Source organism: Leucopleurus acutus, assembly GCF_964270905.1.
Source record: "Leucopleurus acutus genome assembly, chromosome: 1".
NCBI classification, from domain to species: Eukaryota; Metazoa; Chordata; class Mammalia; order Artiodactyla; family Delphinidae; genus Leucopleurus; species Leucopleurus acutus.
In genome coordinates, this window is record NC_139142.1 from 148,745,190 (window position 1) to 148,772,125 (window position 26,936).

Sequence of the window (26,936 nt, forward strand, 5' to 3'; positions counted from 1 at the left end):
GCTACACTCTCACCTTCTCGCGTTTTCTCGGGAAACGGGATCTTCGTTGCCCTGAAAACTGGCTGCATTTCCTGCCCCATGGCTGGGTTCTGGCCACTTCCATATGCTGACATGATTCAGCTCGCTGACCATCCCGTGGTAGAATCTGCAACTCTGCATTTCCAGCGTTTGAGCATTTGCTTGGATCGACGATGACTCCCAAAAAATGTATTCCTTAGATATTTGAAAAAAATGAGTGAGAAATCCCTACCATCTTCTCATTGGAACTGAGGTCCAGCACGTGGCTCTCAAAAGGAAAGTAGGGAGAGGTTCACGTTGCATTTGGTGGCATGCTTGTCCACAGCCACGTTGCTCAAGTTTAGGATTCTGGCCGTCTCATGGGGAGAAGAACCATTGGGAAAGGAACCTGGGATACCAATCCAGGTGGGAAGGCTAGGGACAGAGTGCCATCTCTGGGTTCATTGGTCTAGCCAAGACTGCTGTCCCCTGCCACGGTTCAGCATGAGGGTAGCACAGGAAACATGAGCCGTTGGTGGTCCTGTGGCCTGCACTTGCATTCTACAGGCTGCCCCCGTGGGGGTGTCGTTGCCTTGTGCCCTCAAATAAACAGAAGTCTGTATGCTCGGGGTCAGAGCAGGATTCCTGGACTAGGGCAGGCTTCTTTGTCACGTTCTGCTTGGGAGACCAGATGAAGTTTAGGTTTCTCCTGATGAGGGGAGGAATCAAATGGGGCACATTCGCCGGGAGTTTAGAAAAGCTGATGGCTCCTCCTTGGGTTCCGTCCTGCTTGTGTGTGCTATCTAAATGGGCTAGAAAATGCCTTAGTCAAACTTAGTCATGTAAGCTTCTTTGGTGAGGGGTGGCTCTGGCATCTTGTGGAGACACATTGAGATCCCGGTGTAGAGAGAAAGACAAGGCAAGTTAAAAAGGCACTTGAGATGGCTGGCTAAGCCCTCCGATTTACAGGTGGGTGGATAGATCGACGGTGGCCATAGGGTTCCCGGAACACATTTCGGATTCCCTCAGGAGCGATTGCAGGCACGTGTAGGGAGGGAACTCGAGAGCACATTTGTGGACGGTCCCTCCTTTTTCCTCTCCTATATCGATTTGATTCATGGTGGGTCCCTGTGCCAGCGAATGGTTGCCTTCGTGGCACAGTATGGTTTCTTCTCATGGGGGAGGATTTGAAGGCTGTGGGGTGTTTTGGCCCTGGCGGTCGACGTTCCCCCTGTGTTGAACATTGAAGGTGCTCCTATGTACAGCCCAGGATCGTTTCTATACCTGGCCCAAATAGCGTTCCCTGTGGATTGCAACTCTTCCCAGAGGTCACTGGGCACAACCAGGCAGAAAAAAAGGTAGTTGGCTGCCAAGGAAAGGCTACAACTTTAAGGGCAAGAGTGTTTGTGCGGTGCGAGGGTCATTTTTCCTGCTACCTGCTGGTGCGTTGAGACTGTGGTATTCGACCCGCTTGGCCACACACCACACAAGTCATACAGATTCAAGTGTCTAAGCTGTTAGCTAGGTTCTCTTGTTGCACGGCTGTAGGTAACATATTGCTTCTAGAGGACCTGGGCCTCACGGTTTCTCCGACGTCCCGTCACTGACGGGCGCAGAGTGCGAAAGTGCCAGGCAGCAACTGCAAGTGACCCAATTACTGCAACGAATTGCCCCGCCGCTTTGGATATTGGAATGGCTCCAATGCCATTAGGCTGCAAGGGTTTTCCCTGGCGCGTTGCTCATCGGAATTGTTCCCATGCCATGAACTTTGTGTGTGGGCCAAGGGTAGGTCATCTGTCTTGGCAGCAGGCCAGGAAGTATGCCTGCTGCTGAGTCTCCCTTGATCAGTCCAGGTGTTCCTCACGTACGCTTTGTCACGGGTCCCTATGAGCCGCTCTTGATGGAGGCCGTCATATTCAGCCAAGGGCCTTTCCCTTGTGGAAGATGTCTTCCCCTTAAGGGCACGTCCATTGAGTGGAAGCATATGTGCCAAGGGCAGATGTGTTCACCTGGAGGTCACTGGCTCTAAATCTGAGGGGGCACAGTTGCCCTGAGGGGGTCTCAGGGGTTCAGGAAGACATCCATTTCCTGTGCTGGAGGGGAGAGTACTCAGGAGAGGAGTTGCAGGGTCCGAGACCAGGCGGTTGTTGGACAGCGGGGCTCTTTTTCCTGATGGCCACACGCTCTGAAAGCGTCTGCACTACATGGCATTCATGTTTCCCTGTGGACACCCAGGCAAGATGGGCAGCAAATGAAATGCTGAGGGGAAATAGGGCACACATCGCTGGGTCGTATCGCTCTTTCCCTCGGTGCGCCCATGCACCCTCCTCAATTACTCTTGTGTTCTCTCAGCCCGAATCAGGTGGAATGCCAGGGAAGGAATACCAGCAGCAGAGCAGCCTGGGGCCATCCGTATAATTCGTGATAACCGTTGAAGTGAGGAGAAGGAGTCTCACAGGGGTGTTGGCGCACATTCCATGAGGATCCTGGTTTAAACCTTGTTGCGGTAAGTGGCACTTCTTTGCTAAAACCTAGAGGTTTGGCTACGGGAACTTGAAAAAGGGAAGACACACTCACATTCTGGCCTTTTCTCGGGGAACACGAGCTTTGATGCCCTGAGAACTGGCTGCATTTCCTGCTCCATTGCTCGACACTGGCCGCTTCTGTATGCTGACATGATTCAGTTCGCTGGCCGTCCCATGATGGAATCTGCAACTTTGCATGTCCAAGGTTTGAGCATGTGCTTGGATCGACGATGACTCCCACAAATGAATTCCTTGGATATTTGAACAAAATGAGTAAGAAATCCGTAGCGTAACCTCATTGGAACTGAGGTCCAGCATGTGGCTCCAATAAGGACAGTAGGGAGAGGTTCACATTGCATGTGCTGCTGTGTGTGTCTACAGCCACGTTGTTCAAGTTGAGGGTTGTGGCCATATCATGGAGAGAAAAGCCACTGGGAATGGAGCCTGGGATGCCAATTCAGGTGGGAAGCCTAGGGAGAGCCTGCCGTCTGTGGGCTCCTCGGTCTAGCCAGGACTGCTGTCCCCTGCCACAGTTCAGCATGCGGGTAGGAGAGGAAGTGTTAGCCATTGGTGGTCCTCTCGCCTGCACTTGAGTTCTACAGGCCGCCCCCACCGGCTTGTCGTTGCCTTGTGCCCTCACGGAAACAGAAGTCTCTCTGCCCATGGTCAGAGCAGGATTCCTGGCCTAGGGAAGGCTTCTTTGACATGATCTGCTTGGGAGACCAGATGAAGTTTAGATTTCTCATGATGAGTGTAGAAATCCAATGTGCCACTGTCCCCGGCAGGTTGGCCAAGCTGATGGCTCCTCCTCGGGTTGTTTCCGGCTTGTGTGTGCTGTGTGAACAGGCTAGAAAATGCCTTAGTGAAGATAAGTCACAGCAAGCTTCTTTGGTGAGGGGTGGCTCTGGCATCTTTCCGTGACACGTTGGGATCCCCGTGGAGGGGGAAGGGCAAGGTGAGTGAAAAAGACACGTGAGATGGCTGGCAAAGCCCACATGTTTACTGGTGGGTGGAGAGATTGATAGGATCCATGGAGCGTTTGGAGGCATGTGTAGAGAGGGAACACGGGAGCACATTTGTGGACTGTCCTGCCTTTTTCCTCTCCTTGTTCGATTAACTTCATGGTGGGACCCTGTGTTAGCGAATGGTTGCCTTCGTGGCACAGTATGGTTTCTTCTCATGGGGGCTGATTTGGAGGCTGTGAGGTGTTTGTCCCTGTCTGTCCACGTTCCCCCTGTGTTGAAGATGTGAAGATGTTCCTCAGTACAGCCCAGCATCTTTAATACACCCAGCCCACATAGCGTTCCCTGAGATTTGCAGATCTTCCCAGAGGTCACTGGGCACAACTAGGCGGAAAGAAGGGGGTTGGCTGCCAAGGAAAGGCTAAAGCTTTAAGGGCAGGAGAGGATGTGTGGTGCGGGGGCCATTTTTCCTGCCACCCGCTGGTGCCTCCAGACTGTGGTATCTGGCTTGCCTGGCCACGGGCCAGACAAGTCATAGCGGTTGAAGTGTCTAGACTGTTGGCTGGGTTCTCTCATTGCACAGCTGTGGGTAACACGTTGCTTCTAGAAGACCTGGGCCTCACGGTTTCTCCGAGGGCACGTCACAGACGAGTCCAGAGTGCAAAAGTGCCAGCCACCACTGCGGGTGACCCAATTGCTGTAACTCTTTGCTCCACCACTTTGGGCACTGGAATGGCTCCCATGCCATTAGGCTGCAATGGTGTTCCCCACCACATTTCGCTTCGGAATGGTTCCCATGACACTAGCTTTGTGTGTGGTCCAAGGGTAGGTCGCCTGTCTTGGCAGTGGGCCAGGAAGTATGCCTGCTGCTGAGTCTCCCTTGATCAGTCCAGGTGTTCCTCACGTACGCTTTGTCATGGGTCCCTACGAGCCGCTTTTGATGGAGGCCGTCATATTCGGCCAAGGGCCCTTCCCTTGTGGAAGATCTCTTCCCCTTCAGGGCACGTCCTTTTAGTGGAAGCATATGTGCCAATGGCGGATGTGTTCAACTGGTGGGCACTGGCTCTTAGTCTGAGGCGGCACAGTTGCCCTGAGGGGGCCTCAGGGGTTCAGGAAGACATCCATTTCCTGTGCTGGAGGGGAGAGTGCTCAGGAGAGGAGTTGCAGGGACCGAGACCAGGGGCTTTTTGGATAGCGGGGCTCTTTGTCCTGATGACCCAGGCTCTGAAGGCGTCTTCTCTACGTTGCTTTCATGTTTGCCTTCAGACACACAGGCAAGATCGGCAGCAAATGAAATGTTGAGGGGAGATAGAGTACGCATCGATGGGTGGTATCGCCCTTTACCTCAGTTCCCCCGTGCACCCTCCTAAAGCACGCGTGTGTTCTCTCACCCCAAGCCAGGTGGAATGCCAGGAGAGGAATTCCAGCAGCAGAGCAGCCTGGGGCCATCTGTATAATCCGTGATACCCGGTGAAGTGAGGAGGAGGAGTCTCGCAAGGGTGTTGGGGTGCATTCCATGAGGATCCTGATTTAACCCTTGTTGCGGTAAGTGGCACTTCTTTGCTAAAACCTAGAGGTTTCACCACGGGAACTTGTGCAACGGGACTAAACCCTCACCTTCCGACCTTTTCTCGGGGAGCACGAGCTTCAACGCCCTGAGAACTGGCTGCATTTCCTGCCCCAATGGCACGGCTCTGGCCGCTTCCATATGCTGACGTGGTTCAGTTCGATCGGCGTCCCATGGTGGAATCTGCAACTGTGCATGTCCAGAGTTTGAGCATGTGCTTGAATTGACGTAGACTCCCACAAATGCATTCCTTGGAATTCTGAACAAAATGAGTGAGAAAACCCTACCATTACCTCATTGGAACTGAGGTCCAGCATGTGGCTCCAATAAGGACAGTAGGGAGAGGTTCACATTGCATGTGCTGCTGTGTGTTTTCACAGCCACGTTGTTCAAGTGGAGGGTTGTGACCAACTCATGGGGAGAAAAGCCACTGGGAATGGAGCATGGGATGCCAATTCAGGTGGGAAGCCTAGGGACATCGTGCCGTCTGTGAACTCCTTGGTCTAGCCAGGACTGCTGTCCCCTGCCACGGTTCAGCATGCGGGTAGGAGAGGAAGTGTGAGCCATTGGTGATCCTCTCGCCTGCACTTGAGTTCTACAAGCCGCACCCAGCGGCTGCTCGTTGCCTTGTGCCCTCAGAGAAACAGAAGTCTGTATGCTCAGGGTCAGTGCAGGATTCCTGCCCTAAGGCAGGCATCTTTGTCATGTTCTCATTGAGAGTCCAGATGCAGTTTAGGTTTCTCGTGATGAGAGGAGAAATCCAATGGGCCATTGTCCCCGGGAGGTTGGCCAAGCTGATGGTGCCTCTTCGGGCTGTTTCCGGCCTGTGTCCGGCCTGTGTGTGCTGTGTGAACAGGCTAGAAAATGCCTTAGTCAAGATAAGTCACAGCAAGCTTCTTGGGTGAGGGGTGGCTCTGGCATCTTTCCGTGACACGTTGGGATCGCGGTGGAGACTGAAGGGCAAGGCGAGTTTAAAAGACATGTGAGATGGCTGGCTAAGCCCACATGTTTACTGGTGGGTGGAGAGATCGACAGAGGCCATAAGGTTCCGGGAACAGTTTTGGTATTCCCTCAAGAGCGTTTGGAGGCACGTGTAGAGAGGGAAAACGGGAGAACTACTGTGGACTGTCCCGCCTTTTTCCCCTCCTTGGTCGATTTACTTCATGGCGGGTCCCTATGCTAGTGAATGGTTGCCTTGGTGGCACAGTATGGTGTCTTCCCATGGGGGTCGATTTGGAGGCCGTGGAGTGTTTTGTCCCTTTCCGTCCACGTTCCCCCTGTGCTGAAGATGTGAAGGTGTTCCTCAGTCCATCCCAGCATCTTTACCACACCCGGCCCACATAGCATCCCTGAGTATCCCAGATCTTCCCGGAGGTCACTGGGCACAACCATGCGGAAAAAAGGGAGTCGGCTGCCAAGGAAAGGCTACAGGTTTCCGGGCCCGAGAGGACGTGTGGTGTGGGGATCTTTTCTCCTGCCACCCGCTGGTGCTTTGAGACTGTGGTATACGGCGTGCCTGGCCACAGTCCAGAGAAGTCATACCGGTTCAGGTGTCTAGGCTGTTGGCCGGGTTCTCTTGTTGCACGGCTGTAGGTACCACATTGCTTCTAGAGGACCTGGGCCTCACGGTTTCACCGAGGTCACGTCACTGACGGACCCAGAGTGCGAAAGTGCCAGGCAGCACTGCAAGAGACCCAACTGCTGCAACAGTTTGCCCCGCCACGTTGGGCATCGTAATGGTTCCCATGCCATTACCTTTGTGTGTACGACAAGGGTAGGTCGTCTGTCCTAACAGCAGGCCAGGAGGTATGCCTGCTGGTGAGTCTGCCTTGATTAGTCCAGGTGTTCCTCACGTGCCCTTTGTCGTGGGTCCCTATGAGCCGCTTTTGATGGAGGCCGTCATATTCGGCCGTGTGCCCTTCCCTTGTGGAAGATCTCTTGATCTTCCGGGCGCGTCCATTGTGTGGAGCCATATGTGCTTAGAGTTGGTGTGTTCCCCAAAGGTCACTGGCTCTTAGTCTGAGGAGGCACAGTTGCCCTGAGTGTGTCTCAGGGTTTCCGGAAGACATCCTTTAGCTGTGATGGAGGGGAGAGTGCTCAGGAGAGGAATTGCAGGGCCCGAGACCAGGGTGTTGTTGGACAGCGGGGCTCTTTGTCCTGATGGCGGCACGCTGTGAAGGCGTCTACGCTACATTGCTTTCACATTTACGTGCGGACCCCCAGGCACGATGGGCAGCAAATGAAATGTTGAGGGGATATAGAGCACGCATCACTAGACGGTATCGCCCTTTCCCTCGGTGCGCCCGTGCACCATCCTCAAGCACGCGTGTGTTCTCTCAGCCCGAGCCAGGTGGACTGCCAGGGACGGAATCCCAGCAGCAGAGCAGCCTGGGGCCATCCGTATAATCCATAATACCTGGTGAAGGGAGGAGGAGGAGTCTCGCAGGGGTGTTGGCGCGCATTCCATGAGGATCCTGGTTTAACCCTTGTTGCGGTAAGTGGCACCTCTTTGCTAAAACCTAGAGGTTTGACCAAGGGAACATGTGCAATGGGGCTACACCCTCACCTTCTGGCCTTTTCCATGGGAACCCGAGCTTCGATGCCCTGAGAACTGGCTGCATTTCCTTCCCCAATGGCTTTGATGTGTTCACTTCCGTATGCTGACATGATTCAGCTCGCTGTCCGTACCGTGGTGGAATCTGCAAGTTTGCATGTCCAGCGTTTGAGCATGTGCTTGGCTCGACGATGACTTCCACAAATGCATTCCTTGGAAATCTGAACAAAATGAGTGAGAAATCCCTGCCGTCTCCTCCTTGGAACTGAGGTCCAACACGTGGCTCCCAAAAGGAAAGTAGGGAGAGGTTCGCGTTGCATTTGTTCCCGTGGGTGTCCACCGCCACGCCGTTTAAGTTGAGGCTTGTGGCCGTCTGATGGGGAGAAGAGGCATTGGGAAAGGACCCTAGGATGCCAATCCAGGTGGGAAGGCTAGGGAGAGCGTGCCATCTGTGGGTTCCTTGGTCTAGCCAGGACTGCTGTCCCCTGCCACGGTTCAGCATTCGGGTAGGAGAGGAAGCGTGAGCCCTTGGTGGTCCGGTCGCCTGCACTTGAGTTCTACAGGCCTCCGCCACTGGCTACTCATTGCCTTGTGCCCGCGGAGAAACGGAAGTCTGTAGCCTCAGGGTCAGAGCAGGATTCCTGGCCTAGGGCAGGCTTCTTTGCCATGTTCTGCTTGGGAGACCAGATGCAGTTTAGGTTTCTCCTGATAAGGGGAGAAATCCAATGAGCCATTGTCACCGGGAGGTTGGCCAAGCTAAGGGCTCCTCCTCGGGTTGTGTCTGGCTTGTGTGTGCTGTGTGAAAGGGCTAGAAAAATGCCTTAGTGAAGATAAGTCACAGCAAGCTTCTTGGGTGAGGGGTGGCTCTGGCATCTTTCCCTGACACGTTGGGATCCCGGTGGAGAGAGGAGGGCAAGGCGAATGAAGAAGACACGAGAGATGGCTGGCTAATCCCACAGGTTTACTGGTGGGTGGATAGATCGATGGTGGTCATAGGCTTCCCGGAACACTTTTGGTATTCCCTCAGGGACATTTGGAGGCAAGTGTAGAGAGGGAACACGGGAGCACATCGGTGGCGTGTCTCGCTTGTTTCCTCTCCTTGGTCAATTTACTTCATGGCGGGTCCCTGTGCCAGGGAATGGTTGCCTTCGTGGCACAGTATGGTGTCTTCTCATGGGGGCTGATTTGGAGGCCGTGGGGTGTTTTGTCCCTGTCTGTCCACGTTCTCCCTGTGTTGAAGATGTGAAGGTGCTCCTCAGTACAGCCCTGCATCGGTACTACACCCGGCCCACCTAGCAGTCCCTGAGGATTGCAGACCTTCCCGGAGGTCATTGGGCAAAACCATGGGGAAAGGGAGTCGGCTGCCAAGGAAAGGCTACAGGTTTCCAGGCCCGAGAGGACGTGTGGTGCGGGGATCTTTTCTCCTGCCACCCGCTGGTGCTTTGAGACTGTGGTATACGGCGTGCCTGGCCACAGTCCAGAGAAGTCATACCGGTTCAGGTGTCTAGGCTGTTGGCTGGGTTCTCTTGTTGCGCGGCTGTAGGTAACACGTTGCTTCTAGAGGACCTGGGCCTCACGGTTTCACCGAGGTCACGTCACTGACGGACCCAGAGTGCGAAAGTGCCAGGCAGCACTGCAAGAGACCCAACTGCTGCAACAGTTTGCCCCGCCACGTTGGGCATCGTAATGGTTCCCATGCCATTACCTTTGTGTGTACGACAAGGGTAGGTCGTCTGTCCTAACAGCAGGCCAGGAGGTATGCCTGCTGGTGAGTCTGCCTTGATTAGTCCAGGTGTTCCTCACGTGCCCTTTGTCGTGGGTCCCTATGAGCCGCTTTTGATGGAGGCCGTCATATTCGGCCGTGTGCCCTTCCCCTGTGGAAGATCTCTTGATCTTCCGGGCGCGTCCATTGTGTGGAGCCATATGTGCTTAGAGTTGGTGTGTTCCCCAAAGGTCACTGGCTCTTAGTCTGAGGAGGCACAGTTGCCCTGAGCGTGTCTCAGGGTTTCCGGAAGACATCCTTTAGCTGTGATGGAGGGGAGAGTGCTCAGGAGAGGAATTGCAGGGCCCGAGACCAGGGTGTTGTTGGACAGCGGGGCTCTTTGTGCTGATGGCGGCACGCTGTGAAGGCGTCTACGCTACATTGCTTTCACATTTACGTGCGGACACCCAGGCACGATGGGCAGCAAATGAAATGTTGAGGGGATATAGAGCACGCATCACTAGACGGTATCGCCCTTTCCCTCGGTGCGCCCGTGCACCATCCTCAAGCACACGTGTGTTCTCTCAGCCCGAGCCAGGTGGACTGCCAGGGACGGAATCCCAGCAGCAGAGCAGCCTGGGGCCATCCGTATAATCCATAATACCTGGTGAAGGGAGGAGGAGGAGTCTCGCAGGGGTGTTGGCGCACATTCCATGAGGATCCTGGTTTAAACCTTGTTGCGGTAAGTGGCACTTCTTTGCTAAAACCTAGAGGTTTGGCCACGGGAACTGAAAACCGGTGCTACAGCCTCATCTTCTGTCTTTTTCTTGGGGAACATGAGCTTCGATGACCTGAGAACTGGCTGCATTTCCTGCCCCATGGCTCAGATCTGGCCGCTTCTGTATGCTGACATGATTCAGCTCACTGGCCGTCCCTTGGTGGAATCTGCAACTTTGCATGTCCAGCGTTTGAGCATGTGCTTGGATCGCTGATGACCCCCACAAATGCATTCCTTGGAAATCTGAACCAAATGAGTGAGAAAACCCTACCGTGTCCTCATCGGAACTGAGGTCCAGCACGTGGCTCCCAACAGGAATGTAGGGAGAGTTTCACATTGCGTTTCCTGCTGTGTATGTCCACAAGCCACGTTGTTCAAGTGGAGGGTTGTGGCCGTCTCATGGGGAGAAGAGCCATTGGGAAAGGAGCCTGGGATGCCAATCCAGGTGGGAAGGCTAGGGACAGCGTGCCGTCTCTGGGTTCCTTGGTCGAGCCAGGACTTCTGTCCCCTGCCATGGACGAGCATGCGGATAGGAAAGGAAGCGTGAGCCATTGGTGGTCCTCTCGCCTGCCCTTGAGTTTTACAGGCTGCCCCCACCGGCTGGTCATTGCCTCGTGCCCTCAAATAAACAGAAGTCTGTATGCTCAGGGTGAGAGCAGGATTCCTGGACTAGGGCATGCTTCTTTGTCATGTTCTGCTTGGGAGACCAGATGCAGTGTAGGTTTCTCATGATGAGGGGAGAAATCCAATGGGCCATTGTCCCCGGGCGGTTGGCCAAGCTGACGGCTCCTCCTCGGGTTGTTTCCGGCTTGTGTGTGCTGTGTGAACAGGCTAGAAAATGCCTTAGTGAAGATAAGTCACAGCAAGCTTCTTTGGTGAGGGGTGGCTCTGGCATCTTTCCATGACACGTTGGGATCCCGGTGGAGAGGGAAGGGCAAGGCTACTGATAAAGACACATGAAATGGCTGGCTGAGCCCACATGTTTACTTGTGGGTGGACAGATTGACAGAGGCCATAGGGTTCCAGGAACACTTTTGATATCCCCTCGGGAGCATTTGGAGGCACGTGTAGAGAGGGAACACGGGAGAACTTCTGTGGACTGTCCCGCCTTTTTCCCCTCCTTGGTCGATTTACTTCATGGCGGGTCCCTATGCTAGTGAATGGTTGCCTTGGTGGCACAGTATGGTGTCTTCTCATGGGGGCTGATTTGGAGGTCGTGGGGTGTTTTGTCCCTGTCTGTCCACGTTCCCCCTGTGTTGAAGTTGTGAAGGTGTTCCTGAGTCCAGCCCAACATCTTTACTAAACCTGGCCCACATAGCGTTCCCTGAGGTTTGCAGATCTTCCCGGAGGTCACTGGGCACAACCATGCGGTTAAAAGGGAGTCGGCTGCCAAGGAAAGGCTATAGATTTAAAGGCGGGTGAGGGTGTGTGGTGCGGGGGTCATTTTTCCTGCCACGCGCTGGTGCATCCAGACTGTGGTATCCGGTGTGCCTGGCCACAGGCCAGACGAGTCATAGCGGTTCAAGTGTCTAGGCTGTTGGCTGGGTTCTCTTAATTGCATGGCTGTGGGTCACACATTGCTTCTAGAAGACCTGGGCCTCACTGTTTCTCCGAGGTCACGTCACTGACGGGCCCGGAGTGTGAATGTGCCAGGTACCACTGCAGTTGACCCCATTGGTGCAATGGTGTTCTCCGCCACAATGGGCATTGGAATGGCTCCCATGCCATTTGGTTGCAAGGGTTTCCCCAGCACGTTGGGCTTCAGAATGTTTCCCATGTCATTACCTCTGTGTGTGAACCAAGGGTAGGTCATCTGTCTTGGCAGCAGCTCAGGAAGCGTGCCTACTGGTGAGTCTCCCTTGATCAGTCCAGGTGTTCCTCACGTGCCCTTTGTCACGGTTCCCTTCGAGCTGCTTTTGATGAAGGCCGTCATATTCGGCCAAGGCCCCCTCCCTTGTGGAAGATCTCTTCCCCGTAAGAGCGTGGCATTTGTGTGGAAGAATATGTGCCAAGGGCGGGTATGTTCCCCTAGATGGCACCGGCTCTTAGTCTGAGGGGCCACAGTTGCCCAGAGGGTGTCTCAGGGGTTTAGGAAGACATCCTTCTGCTGTGGTGGATGGGAGAGCACTCAGGAGTGGAATTGCAGTGCCCGAGACCAGGGGCATTCTGGACAGCGGTGCTCTATGTCCTGATGGCCGCACCCTCGGAAGGCGTCAGCTCTATGTTGCTTTCACGTTTCCCTGCGGACCCACAGGCAAGATCTGCAGCAAATTAAATGTCGAGGGGAGACAGAGCACGCATCACTGAGGGATATCGCCCTTTCGCTCGGTGCACCCGTGCACCCTCCTAAAGAACGCATGTGTTCTCTCACCCCGAGCCAGGTGGAATGCCAGGAAAGGAATTCCAGCAGCAGATCAACCTGGGACCATCTGTATAATCCCTGACACCCGGTGAAGTGAGGAGGAGGAGTCTCACAGGGGTGTTGGCGCGCATTCCATGAGGATCCTGGTTTAACCCTTGTTGCGGTAAGTAGCACCTCTTTGCTAAAACCTAGAGGTTTGACCAAGGGAACATGTGCAACGGGGCTACACCCTCACCTTCTGGCCTTTTCCATGGGAACCCGAGCTTCGATGCCCTGAGAACTGGCTGCATTTCCTTCCCCAATGGCTTTGATGTGTTCACTTCCGTATGCTGACATGATTCAGCTCGCTGTCCGTACCATGGTGGAATCTGCAAGTTTGCATGTCCAGCGTTTGAGCATGTGCTTGGCTCGACGATGACTTCCACAAATGCATTCCTTGGAAATCTGAACAAAATGAGTGAGAAATCCCTGCCGTCTCCTCCTTGGAACTGAGGTCCAACACGTGGCTCCCAAAAGGAAAGTAGGGAGAGGTTCGCGTTGCATTTGCTCCCGTGGGTGTCCACAGCCACGCCGTTTAAGTTGAGGCTTGTGACCGTCTGATGGGGAGAAGAGGCATTGGGAAAGGACCCTGGGATGCCAATCCAGGTGGGAAGGCTAGGGAGAGCGTGCCGTCTGTGGGTTCCTTGGTCTAGCCAGGACTGCTGTCCCCTGCCACGGTTCAGCATTCGGGTAGGAGAGGAAGCGTGAGCCCTTGGTGGTCCGGTCGCCTGCACTTGAGTTCTACAGGCCTCCGCCACTGGCTACTCATTGCCTTGTGCCCGCGGAGAAACGGAAGTCTGTAGCCTCAGGGTCAGAGCAGGATTCCTGGCCTAGGGCAGGCTTCTTTGCCATGTTCTGCTTGGGAGACCAGATGCAGTTTAGGTTTCTCCTGATAAGGGGAGAAATCCAATGGGCCATTGTCACCGGGAGGTTGGCCAAGCTAAGGGCTCCTCCTCGGGTTGTGTCTGGCTTGTGTGTGCTGTGTGAAAGGGCTAGAAAAATGCCTTAGTGAAGATAAGTCACAGCAAGCTTCTTTGGTGAGGGGTGGCTCTGGCATCTTTCCCTGACACGTTGGGATCCCGGTGGAGAGAGGAGGGCAAGGCGAATGAAGAAGACACGAGAGATGGCTGGCTAATCCCACAGGTTTACTGGTGGGTGGATAGATCGATGGTGGTCATAGGCTTCCCGGAACACTTTTGGTATTCCCTCAGGGACATTTGGAGGCAAGTGTAGAGAGGGAACACGGGAGCACATCGGTGGCGTGTCTCGCTTGTTTCCTCTCCTTGGTCAATTTACTTCATGGCGGGTCCCTGTGCCAGGGAATGGTTGCCTTCGTGGCACAGTATGGTGTCTTCTCATGGGGGCTGATTTGGAGGCCGTGGGGTGTTTTGTCCCTGTCTGTCCACGTTCTCCCTGTGTTGAAGATGTGAAGGTGTTCCTCAGTACAGCCCTGCATCGGTACTACACCCGGCCCACCTAGCAGTCCCTGAGGATTGCAGACCTTCCCGGAGGTCATTGGGCAAAACCATGCGGAAAGGGAGTCGGCTGCCAAGGAAAGGCTACAGGTTTCCGGGCCCGAGAGGACGTGTGGTGCGGGGATCTTTTCTCCTGCCACCCGCTGGTGCTTTGAGACTGGGGTATACGGCGTGCCTGGCCACAGTCCAGAGAAGTCATACCGGTTCAGGTGTCTAGGCTGTTGGCCGGGTTCTCTTGTTGCGCGGCTGTAGGTAACACGTTGCTTCTAGAGGACCTGGGCCTCACGGTTTCACCGAGGTCACGTCACTGACGGACCCAGAGTGCGAAAGTGCCAGGCAGCACTGCAAGAGACCCAACTGCTGCAACAGTTTGCCCCGCCACGTTGGGCATCGTAATGGTTCCCATGCCATTACCTTTGTGTGTACGACAAGGGTAGGTCGTCTGTCCTAACAGCAGGCCAGGAGGTATGCCTGCTGGTGAGTCTGCCTTGATTAGTCCAGGTGTTCCTCACGTGCCCTTTGTCGTGGGTCCCTATGAGCCGCTTTTGATGGAGGCCGTCATATTCGGCCGTGTGCCCTTCCCTTGTGGAAGATCTCTTGATCTTCCGGGCGCGTCCATTGTGTGGAGCCATATGTGCTTAGAGTTGGTGTGTTCCCCAAAGGTCACTGGCTCTTAGTCTGAGGAGGCACAGTTGCCCTGAGCGTGTCACAGGGTTTCCGGAAGACATCCTTTAGCTGTGATGGAGGGGAGAGTGCTCAGGAGAGGAATTGCAGGGCCCGAGACCAGGGTGTTGTTGGACAGCGGGGCTCTTTGTGCTGATGGCGGCACGCTGTGAAGGCGTCTACGCTACATTGCTTTCACATTTACGTGCGGACACCCAGGCACGATGGGCAGCAAATGAAATGTTGAGGGGATATAGAGCACGCATCACTAGACGGTATCGCCCTTTCCCTCGGTGCGCCCGTGCACCATCCTCAAGCACGCGTGTGTTCTCTCAGCCCGAGCCAGGTGGACTGCCAGGGACGGAATCCCAGCAGCAGAGCAGCCTGGGGCCATCCGTATAATCCATAATACCTGGTGAAGGGAGGAGGAGGAGTCTCGCAGGGGTGTTGGCGCACATTCCATGAGGATCCTGGTTTAAACCTTGTTGCGGTAAGTGGCACTTCTTTGCTAAAACCTAGAGGTTTGGCCACGGGAACTGAAAACCGGTGCTACAGCCTCATCTTCTGTCTTTTTCTTGGGGAACATGAGCTTCGATGACCTGAGAACTGGCTGCATTTCCTGCCCCATGGCTCAGATCTGGCCGCTTCTGTATGCTGACATGATTCAGCTCACTGGCCGTCCCTTGGTGGAATCTGCAACTTTGCATGTCCAGCGTTTGAGCATGTGCTTGGATCGCTGATGACCCCCACAAATGCATTCCTTGGAAATCTGAACCAAATGAGTGAGAAAACCCTACCGTCTCCTCATCGGAACTGAGGTCCAGCACGTGGCTCCCAACAGGAATGTAGGGAGAGTTTCACATTGCGTTTCCTGCTGTGTATGTCCACAAGCCACGTTGTTCAAGTGGAGGGTTGTGGCCGTCTCATGGGGAGAAGAGCCATTGGGAAAGGAGCCTGGGATGCCAATCCAGGTGGGAAGGCTAGGGACAGCGTGCCGTCTCTGGGTTCCTTGGTCGAGCCAGGACTTCTGTCCCCTGCCACGGACGAGCATGCGGATAGGAAAGGAAGCGTGAGCCATTGGTGGTCCTCCCGCCTGCCCTTGAGTTTTACAGGCTGCCCCCACCGGCTGGTCATTGCCTCGTGCCCTCAAATAAACAGAAGTCTGTATGCTCAGGGTGAGAGCAGGATTCCTGGACTAGGGCAGGCTTCTTTGTCATGTTCTGCTTGGGAGACCAGATGCAGTGTAGGTTTCTCATGATGAGGGGAGAAATCCAATGGGCCATTGTCCCCGGGCGGTTGGCCAAGCTGACGGCTCCTCCTCGGGTTGTTTCCGGCTTGTGTGTGCTGTGTGAACAGGCTAGAAAATGCCTTAGTGAAGATAAGTCACAGCAAGCTTCTTTGGTGAGGGGTGGCTCTGGCATCTTTCCATGACACGTTGGGATCCCGGTGGAGAGGGAAGGGCAAGGCTACTGATAAAGACACATGAAATGGCTGGCTGAGCCCACATGTTTACTTGTGGGTGGACAGATTGACAGAGGCCATAGGGTTCCAGGAACACTTTTGATATCCCCTCGGGAGCATTTGGAGGCACGTGTAGAGAGGGAACACGGGAGAACTTCTGTGGACTGTCCCGCCTTTTTCCCCTCCTTGGTCGATTTACTTCATGGCGGGTCCCTATGCTAGTGAATGGTTGCCTTGGTGGCACAGTATGGTGTCTTCTCATGGGGGCTGATTTGGAGGTCGTGGGGTGTTTTGTCCCTGCCTGTCCACGTTCCCCCTGTGTTGAAGTTGTGAAGGTGTTCCTGAGTCCAGCCCAACATCTTTACTAAACCTGGCCCACATAGCGTTCCCTGAGGTTTGCAGATCTTCCCGGAGGTCACTGGGCACAACCATGCGGAAAAAAGGGAGTCGGCTGCCAAGGAAAGGCTATAGATTTAAAGGCGGGTGAGGGTGTGTGGTGTGGGGGTCATTTTTCCTGCCACGCGCTGGTGCATCCAGACTGTGGTATCCGGTGTGCCTGGCCACAGGCCAGACGAGTCATAGCGGTTCAAGTGTCTAGGCTGTTGGCTGGGTTCTCTTAATTGCATGGCTGTGGGTCACACATTGCTTCTAGAAGACCTGGGCCTCACTGTTTCTCCGAGGTCACGTCACTGACGGGCCCGGAGTGTGAATGTGCCAGGTACCACTGCAGTTGACCCCATTGGTGCAATGGTGTTCTCCGCCACAATGGGCATTGGAATGGCTCCCATGCCATTTGGTTGCAAGGGTTTCCCCAGCACGTTGGGCTTCAGAATGTTTCCCATGTCATTACCTCTGTGTGTGAACCAAGGGTAGGTCATCTGTCTTGGCAGCAGCTCAGGAAGCGTGCCTACTGGTGAGTCTCCCTTGATCAGTCCAGGTGTTCCTCACGTGCCCTTTGTCACGGTTCCCTTCGAGCTGCTTTTGATGAAGGCCGTCATATTCGGCCAAGGCCCCTTCCCTTGTGGAAGATCTCTTCCCCGTAAGAGCGTGGCATTTGTGTGGAAGAATATGTGCCAAGGGCGGGTATGTTCCCCTAGATGGCACCGGCTCTTAGTCTGAGGGGCCACAGTTGCCCAGAGGGTGTCTCAGGGGTTTAGGAAGACATCCTTCTGCTGTGGTGGATGGGAGAGCACTCAGGAGTGGAATTGCAGTGCCCGAGACCAGGGGCATTCTGGACAGCGGTGCTCTATGTCCTGATGGCCGCACCCTCGGAAGGCGTCAGCTCTATGTTGCTTTCACGTTTCCCTGCGGACCCACAGGCAAGATCTGCAGCAAATTAAATGTCGAGGGGAGACAGAGCACGCATCACTGAGGGATATCGCCCTTTCGCTCGGTGCACCCGTGCACCCTCCTAAAGAACGCATGTGTTCTCTCACCCCGAGCCAGGTGGAATGCCAGGAAAGGAATTCCAGCAGCAGATCAACCTGGGACCATCTGTATAATCCCTGACACCCGGTGAAGTGAGGAGGAGGAGTCTCACAGGGGTGTTGGCGCGCATTCCATGAGGATCCTGGTTTAACCCTTGTTGCGGTAAGTAGCACCTCTTTGCTAAAACCTAGAGGTTTGACCAAGGGAACATGTGCAACGGGGCTACACCCTCACCTTCTGGCCTTTTCCATGGGAACCCGAGCTTCGATGCCCTGAGAACTGGCTGCATTTCCTTCCCCAATGGCTTTGATGTGTTCACTTCCGTATGCTGACATGATTCAGCTCGCTGTCCGTACCGTGGTGGAATCTGCAAGTTTGCATGTCCAGCGTTTGAGCATGTGCTTGGCTCGACGATGACTTCCACAAATGCATTCCTTGGAAATCTGAACAAAATGAGTGAGAAATCCCTGCCGTCTCCTCCTTGGAACTGAGGTCCAACACGTGGCTCCCAAAAGGAAAGTAGGGAGAGGTTCGCGTTGCATTTGCTCCCGTGGGTGTCCACAGCCACGCCGTTTAAGTTGAGGCTTGTGGCCGTCTGATGGGGAGAAGAGGCATTGGGAAAGGAGCCTGGGATGCCAATCCAGGTGGGAAGGCTAGGGAGAGCGTGCCGTCTGTGGGTTCCTTGGTCTAGCCAGGACTGCTGTCCCCTGCCACGGTTCAGCATTCGGGTAGGAGAGGAAGCGTGAGCCCTTGGTGGTCCGGACGCCTGCACTTGAGTTCTACAGGCCTCCGCCACTGGCTACTCATTGCCTTGTGCCCGCGGAGAAACGGAAGTCTGTAGCCTCAGGGTCAGAGCAGGATTCCTGGCCTAGGGCAGGCTTCTTTGCCATGTTCTGCTTGGGAGACCAGATGCAGTTTAGGTTTCTCCTGATAAGGGGAGAAATCCAATGGGCCATTGTCACCGGGAGGTTGGCCAAGCTAAGGGCTCCTCCTCGGGTTGTGTCTGGCTTGTGTGTGCTGTGTGAAAGGGCTAGAAAAATGCCTTAGTGAAGATAAGTCACAGCAAGCTTCTTTGGTGAGGGGTGGCTCTGGCATCTTTCCCTGACACGTTGGGATCCCGGTGGAGAGAGGAGGGCAAGGCGAATGAAGAAGACACGAGAGATGGCTGGCTAATCCCACAGGTTTACTGGTGGGTGGATAGACCGATGGTGGTCATAGGCTTCCCGGAACACTTTTGGTATTCCCTCAGGGACATTTGGAGGCAAGTGTAGAGAGGGAACACGGGAGCACATCGGTGGCGTGTCTCGCTTGTTTCCTCTCCTTGGTCAATTTACTTCATGGCGGGTCCCTGTGCCAGGGAATGGTTGCCTTCGTGGCACAGTATGGTGTCTTCTCATGGGGGCTGATTTGGAGGCCGTGGGGTGTTTTGTCCCTGTCTGTCCACGTTCTCCCTGTGTTGAAGATGTGAAGATGTTCCTCAGTACAGCCCTGCATCGGTACTACACCCGGCCCACCTAGCAGTCCCTGAGGATTGCAGACCTTCCCGGAGGTCATTGGGCAAAACCATGCGGAAAGGGAGTCGGCTGCCAAGGAAAGGCTACAGGTTTCCGGGCCCGAGAGGACGTGTGGTGCGGAGATCTTTTCTCCTGCCACCCGCTGGTGCTTTGAGACTGTGGTATACGGCGTGCCTGGCCACAGTCCAGAGAAGTCATACCGGTTCAGGTGTCTAGGCTGTTGGCCGGGTTCTCTTGTTGCGCGGCTGTAGGTAACACGTTGCTTCTAGAGGACCTGGGCCTCACGGTTTCACCGAGGTCACGTCACTGACGGACCCAGAGTGCGAAAGTACCAGGCAGCACTGCAAGAGACCCAACTGCTGCAACAGTTTGCCCCGCCACGTTGGGCATCGTAATGGTTCCCATGCCATTACCTTTGTGTGTACGACAAGGGTAGGTCGTCTGTCCTAACAGCAGGCCAGGAGGTATGCCTGCTGGTGAGTCTGCCTTGATTAGTCCAGGTGTTCCTCACGTGCCCTTTGTCGTGGGTCCCTATGAGCCGCTTTTGATGGAGGCCGTCATATTCGGCCGTGTGCCCTTCCCTTGTGGAAGATCTCTTGATCTTCCGGGCGCGTCCATTGTGTGGAGCCATATGTGCTTAGAGTTGGTGTGTTCCCCAAAGGTCACTGGCTCTTAGTCTGAGGAGGCACAGTTGCCCTGAGCGTGTCTCAGGGTTTCCGGAAGACATCCTTTAGCTGTGATGGAGGGGAGAGTGCTCAGGAGAGGAATTGCAGGGCCCGAGACCAGGGTGTTGTTGGACAGCGGGGCTCTTTGTGCTGATGGCGGCACGCTGTGAAGGCGTCTACGCTACATTGCTTTCACATTTACGTGCGGACACCCAGGCACGATGGGCAGCAAATGAAATGTTGAGGGGATATAGAGCACGCATCACTAGACGGTATCGCCCTTTCCCTCGGTGCGCCCGTGCACCATCCTCAAGCACACGTGTGTTCTCTCAGCCCGAGCCAGGTGGACTGCCAGGGACGGAATCCCAGCAGCAGAGCAGCCTGGGGCCATCCGTATAATCCATAATACCTGGTGAAGGGAGGAGGAGGAGTCTCGCAGGGGTGTTGGCGCACATTCCATGAGGATCCTGGTTTAAACCTTGTTGCGGTAAGTGGCACTTCTTTGCTAAAACCTAGAGGTTTGGCCACGGGAACTGAAAACCGGTGCTACAGCCTCATCTTCTGTCTTTTTCTTGGGGAACATGAGCTTCGATGACCTGAGAACTGGCTGCATTTCCTGCCCCATGGCTCAGATCTGGCCGCTTCTGTATGCTGACATGATTCAGCTCACTGGCCGTCCCTTGGTGGAATCTGCAACTTTGCATGTCCAGCGTTTGAGCATGTGCTTGGATCGCTGATGACCCCCACAAATGCATTCCTTGGAAATCTGAACCAAATGAGTGAGAAAACCCTACCGTCTCCTCATCGGAACTGAGGTCCAGCACGTGGCTCCCAACAGGAATGTAGGGAGAGTTTCACATTGCGTTTCCTGCTGTGTATGTCCACAAGCCACGTTGTTCAAGTGGAGGGTTGTGGCCGTCTCATGGGGAGAAGAGCCATTGGGAAAGGAGCCTGGGATGCCAATCCAGGTGGGAAGGCTAGGGACAGCGTGCCGTCTCTGGGTTCCTTGGTCGAGCCAGGACTTCTGTCCCCTGCCACGGACGAGCATGCGGATAGGAAAGGAAGCGTGAGCCATTGGTGGTCCTCCCGCCTGCCCTTGAGTTTTACAGGCGGCCCCCACCGGCTGGTCATTGCCTCGTGCCCTCAAATAAACAGAAGTCTGTATGCTCAGGGTGAGAGCAGGATTCCTGGACTAGGGCAGGCTTCTTTGTCATGTTCTGCTTGGGAGACCAGATGCAGTGTAGGTTTCTCATGATGAGGGGAGAAATCCAATGGGCCATTGTCCCCGGGCGGTTGGCCAAGCTGACGGCTCCTCCTCGGGTTGTTTCCGGCTTGTGTGTGCTGTGTGAACAGGCTAGAAAATGCCTTAGTGAAGATAAGTCACAGCAAGCTTCTTTGGTGAGGGGTGGCTCTGGCATCTTTCCATGACACGTTGGGATCCCGGTGGAGAGGGAAGGGCAAGGCTACTGATAAAGACACATGAAATGGCTGGCTGAGCCCACATGTTTACTTGTGGGTGGACAGATTGACAGAGGCCATAGGGTTCCAGGAACACTTTTGATATCCCCTCGGGAGCATTTGGAGGCACGTGTAGAGAGGGAACACGGGAGAACTTCTGTGGACTGTCCCGCCTTTTTCCCCTCCTTGGTCGATTTACTTCATGGCGGGTCCCTATGCTAGTGAATGGTTGCCTTGGTGGCACAGTATGGTGTCTTCTCATGGGGGCTGATTTGGAGGTCGTGGGGTGTTTTGTCCCTGCCTGTCCACGTTCCCCCTGTGTTGAAGTTGTGAAGGTGTTCCTGAGTCCAGCCCAACATCTTTACTAAACCTGGCCCACATAGCGTTCCCTGAGGTTTGCAGATCTTCCCGGAGGTCACTGGGCACAACCATGCGGAAAAAAGGGAGTCGGCTGCCAAGGAAAGGCTATAGATTTAAAGGCGGGTGAGGGTGTGTGGTGTGGGGGTCATTTTTCCTGCCACGCGCTGGTGCATCCAGACTGTGGTATCCGGTGTGCCTGGCCACAGGCCAGACGAGTCATAGCGGTTCAAGTGTCTAGGCTGTTGGCTGGGTTCTCTTAATTGCATGGCTGTGGGTCACACATTGCTTCTAGAAGACCTGGGCCTCACTGTTTCTCCGAGGTCACGTCACTGACGGGCCCGGAGTGTGAATGTGCCAGGTACCACTGCAGTTGACCCCATTGGTGCAATGGTGTTCTCCGCCACAATGGGCATTGGAATGGCTCCCATGCCATTTGGTTGCAAGGGTTTCCCCAGCACGTTGGGCTTCAGAATGTTTCCCATGTCATTACCTCTGTGTGTGAACCAAGGGTAGGTCATCTGTCTTGGCAGCAGCTCAGGAAGCGTGCCTACTGGTGAGTCTCCCTTGATCAGTCCAGGTGTTCCTCACGTGCCCTTTGTCACGGTTCCCTTCGAGCTGCTTTTGATGAAGGCCGTCATATTCGGCCAAGGCCCCTTCCCTTGTGGAAGATCTCTTCCCCGTAAGAGCGTGGCATTTGTGTGGAAGAATATGTGCCAAGGGCGGGTATGTTCCCCTAGATGGCACCGGCTCTTAGTCTGAGGGGCCACAGTTGCCCAGAGGGTGTCTCAGGGGTTTAGGAAGACATCCTTCTGCTGTGGTGGATGGGAGAGCACTCAGGAGTGGAATTGCAGTGCCCGAGACCAGGGGCATTCTGGACAGCGGTGCTCTATGTCCTGATGGCCGCACCCTCGGAAGGCGTCAGCTCTATGTTGCTTTCACGTTTCCCTGCGGACCCACAGGCAAGATCTGCAGCAAATTAAATGTCGAGGGGAGACAGAGCACGCATCACTGAGGGATATCGCCCTTTCGCTCGGTGCACCCGTGCACCCTCCTAAAGAACGCATGTGTTCTCTCACCCCGAGCCAGGTGGAATGCCAGGAAAGGAATTCCAGCAGCAGATCAACCTGGGACCATCTGTATAATCCCTGACACCCGGTGAAGTGAGGAGGAGGAGTCTCACAGGGGTGTTGGCGCGCATTCCATGAGGATCCTGGTTTAACCCTTGTTGCGGTAAGTAGCACCTCTTTGCTAAAACCTAGAGGTTTGACCAAGGGAACATGTGCAACGGGGCTACACCCTCACCTTCTGGCCTTTTCCATGGGAACCCGAGCTTCGATGCCCTGAGAACTGGCTGCATTTCCTTCCCCAATGGCTTTGATGTGTTCACTTCCGTATGCTGACATGATTCAGCTCGCTGTCCGTACCGTGGTGGAATCTGCAAGTTTGCATGTCCAGCGTTTGAGCATGTGCTTGGCTCGACGATGACTTCCACAAATGCATTCCTTGGAAATCTGAACAAAATGAGTGAGAAATCCCTGCCGTCTCCTCCTTGGAACTGAGGTCCAACACGTGGCTCCCAAAAGGAAAGTAGGGAGAGGTTCGCGTTGCATTTGCTCCCGTGGGTGTCCACAGCCACGCCGTTTAAGTTGAGGCTTGTGGCCGTCTGATGGGGAGAAGAGGCATTGGGAAAGGACCCTGGGATGCCAATCCAGGTGGGAAGGCTAGGGAGAGCGTGCCGTCTGTGGGTTCCTTGGTCTAGCCAGGACTGCTGTCCCCTGCCACGGTTCAGCATTCGGGTAGGAGAGGAAGCGTGAGCCCTTGGTGGTCCGGACGCCTGCACTTGAGTTCTACAGGCCTCCGCCACTGGCTACTCATTGCCTTGTGCCCGCGGAGAAACGGAAGTCTGTAGCCTCAGGGTCAGAGCAGGATTCCTGGCCTAGGGCAGGCTTCTTTGCCATGTTCTGCTTGGGAGACCAGATGCAGTTTAGGTTTCTCCTGATAAGGGGAGAAATCCAATGGGCCATTGTCACCGGGAGGTTGGCCAAGCTAAGGGCTCCTCCTCGGGTTGTGTCTGGCTTGTGTGTGCTGTGTGAAAGGGCTAGAAAAATGCCTTAGTGAAGATAAGTCACAGCAAGCTTCTTTGGTGAGGGGTGGCTCTGGCATCTTTCCCTGACACGTTGGGATCCCGGTGGAGAGAGGAGGGCAAGGCGAATGAAGAAGACACGAGAGATGGCTGGCTAATCCCACAGGTTTACTGGTGGGTGGATAGATCGATGGTGGTCATAGGCTTCCCGGAACACTTTTGGTATTCCCTCAGGGACATTTGGAGGCAAGTGTAGAGAGGGAACACGGGAGCACATCGGTGGCGTGTCTCGCTTGTTTCCTCTCCTTGGTCAATTTACTTCATGGCGGGTCCCTGTGCCAGGGAATGGTTGCCTTCGTGGCACAGTATGGTGTCTTCTCATGGGGGCTGATTTGGAGGCCGTGGGGTGTTTTGTCCCTGTCTGTCCACGTTCTCCCTGTGTTGAAGATGTGAAGATGTTCCTCAGTACAGCCCTGCATCGGTACTACACCCGGCCCACCTAGCAGTCCCTGAGGATTGCAGACCTTCCCGGAGGTCATTGGGCAAAACCATGCGGAAAGGGAGTCGGCTGCCAAGGAAAGGCTACAGGTTTCCGGGCCCGAGAGGACGTGTGGTGCGGAGATCTTTTCTCCTGCCACCCGCTGGTGCTTTGAGACTGTGGTATACGGCGTGCCTGGCCACAGTCCAGAGAAGTCATACCGGTTCAGGTGTCTAGGCTGTTGGCCGGGTTCTCTTGTTGCGCGGCTGTAGGTAACACGTTGCTTCTAGAGGACCTGGGCCTCACGGTTTCACCGAGGTCACGTCACTGACGGACCCAGAGTGCGAAAGTGCCAGGCAGCACTGCAAGAGACCCAACTGCTGCAACAGTTTGCCCCGCCACGTTGGGCATCGTAATGGTTCCCATGCCATTACCTTTGTGTGTACGACAAGGGTAGGTCGTCTGTCCTAACAGCAGGCCAGGAGGTATGCCTGCTGGTGAGTCTGCCTTGATTAGTCCAGGTGTTCCTCACGTGCCCTTTGTCGTGGGTCCCTATGAGCCGCTTTTGATGGAGGCCGTCATATTCGGCCGTGTGCCCTTCCCTTGTGGAAGATCTCTTGATCTTCCGGGCGCGTCCATTGTGTGGAGCCATATGTGCTTAGAGTTGGTGTGTTCCCCAAAGGTCACTGGCTCTTAGTCTGAGGAGGCACAGTTGCCCTGAGCGTGTCTCAGGGTTTCCGGAAGACATCCTTTAGCTGTGATGGAGGGGAGAGTGCTCAGGAGAGGAATTGCAGGGCCCGAGACCAGGGTGTTGTTGGACAGCGGGGCTCTTTGTCCTGATGGCGGCACGCTGTGAAGGCGTCTACGCTACATTGCTTTCACATTTACGTGCGGACACCCAGGCACGATGGGCAGCAAATGAAATGTTGAGGGGATATAGAGCACGCATCACTAGACGGTATCGCCCTTTCCCTCGGTGCGCCCGTGCACCATCCTCAAGCACGCGTGTGTTCTCTCAGCCCGAGCCAGGTGGACTGCCAGGGACGGAATCCCAGCAGCAGAGCAGCCTGGGGCCATCCGTATAATCCATAATACCTGGTGAAGGGAGGAGGAGGAGTCTCGCAGGGGTGTTGGCGCACATTCCATGAGGATCCTGGTTTAAACCTTGTTGCGGTAAGTGGCACTTCTTTGCTAAAACCTAGAGGTTTGGCCACGGGAACTGAAAACCGGTGCTACAGCCTCATCTTCTGTCTTTTTCTTGGGGAACATGAGCTTCGATGACCTGAGAACTGGCTGCATTTCCTGCCCCATGGCTCAGATCTGGCCGCTTCTGTATGCTGACATGATTCAGCTCACTGGCCGTCCCTTGGTGGAATCTGCAACTTTGCATGTCCAGCGTTTGAGCATGTGCTTGGATCGATGATGACCCCCACAAATGCATTCCTTGGAAATCTGAACAAAATGAGTGAGAAAACCCTACCGTCTCCTCATCGGAACTGAGGTCCAGCACGTGGCTCCCAACAGGAATGTAGGGAGAGTTTCACATTGCGTTTCCTGCTGTGTATGTCCACAAGCCACGTTGTTCAAGTGGAGGGTTGTGGCCGTCTCATGGGGAGAAGAGCCATTGGGAAAGGAGCCTGGGATGCCAATCCAGGTGGGAAGGCTAGGGACAGCGTGCCGTCTCTGGGTTCCTTGGTCGAGCCAGGACTTCTGTCCCCTGCCACGGACGAGCATGCGGATAGGAAAGGAAGCGTGAGCCATTGGTGGTCCTCTCGCCTGCCCTTGAGTTTTACAGGCTGCCCCCACCGGCTGGTCATTGCCTCGTGCCCTCAAATAAACAGAAGTCTGTATGCTCAGGGTGAGAGCAGGATTCCTGGACTAGGGCAGGCTTCTTTGTCATGTTCTGTTTGGGAGACCAGATGCAGTGTAGGTTTCTCATGATGAGGGGAGAAATCCAATGGGCCATTGTCCCCGGGCGGTTGGCCAAGCTGACGGCTCCTCCTCGGGTTGTTTCCGGCTTGTGTGTGCTGTGTGAACAGGCTAGAAAATGCCTTAGTGAAGATAAGTCACAGCAAGCTTCTTTGGTGAGGGGTGGCTCTGGCATCTTTCCATGACACGTTGGGATCCCGGTGGAGAGGGAAGGGCAAGGCTACTGATAAAGACACATGAAATGGCTGGCTGAGCCCACATGTTTACTTGTGGGTGGACAGATTGACAGAGGCCATAGGGTTCCAGGAACACTTTTGATATCCCCTCGGGAGCATTTGGAGGCACGTGTAGAGAGGGAACACGGGAGAACTTCTGTGGACTGTCCCGCCTTTTTCCCCTCCTTGGTCGATTTACTTCATGGCGGGTCCCTATGCTAGTGAATGGTTGCCTTGGTGGCACAGTATGGTGTCTTCTCATGGGGGCTGATTTGGAGGTCGTGGGGTGTTTTGTCCCTGCCTGTCCACGTTCCCCCTGTGTTGAAGTTGTGAAGGTGTTCCTGAGTCCAGCCCAACATCTTTACTAAACCTGGCCCACATAGCGTTCCCTGAGGTTTGCAGATCTTCCCGGAGGTCACTGGGCACAACCATGCGGAAAAAAGGGAGTCGGCTGCCAAGGAAAGGCTATAGATTTAAAGGCGGGTGAGGGTGTGTGGTGCGGGGTCATTTTTCCTGCCACGCGCTGGTGCATCCAGACTGTGGTATCCGGTGTGCCTGGCCACAGGCCAGACGAGTCATAGCGATTCAAGTGTCTAGGCTGTTGGCTGGGTTCTCTTAATTGCATGGCTGTGGGTCACACATTGCTTCTAGAAGACCTGGGCCTCACTGTTTCTCCGAGGTCACGTCACTGACGGGCCCGGAGTGTGAATGTGCCAGGTAC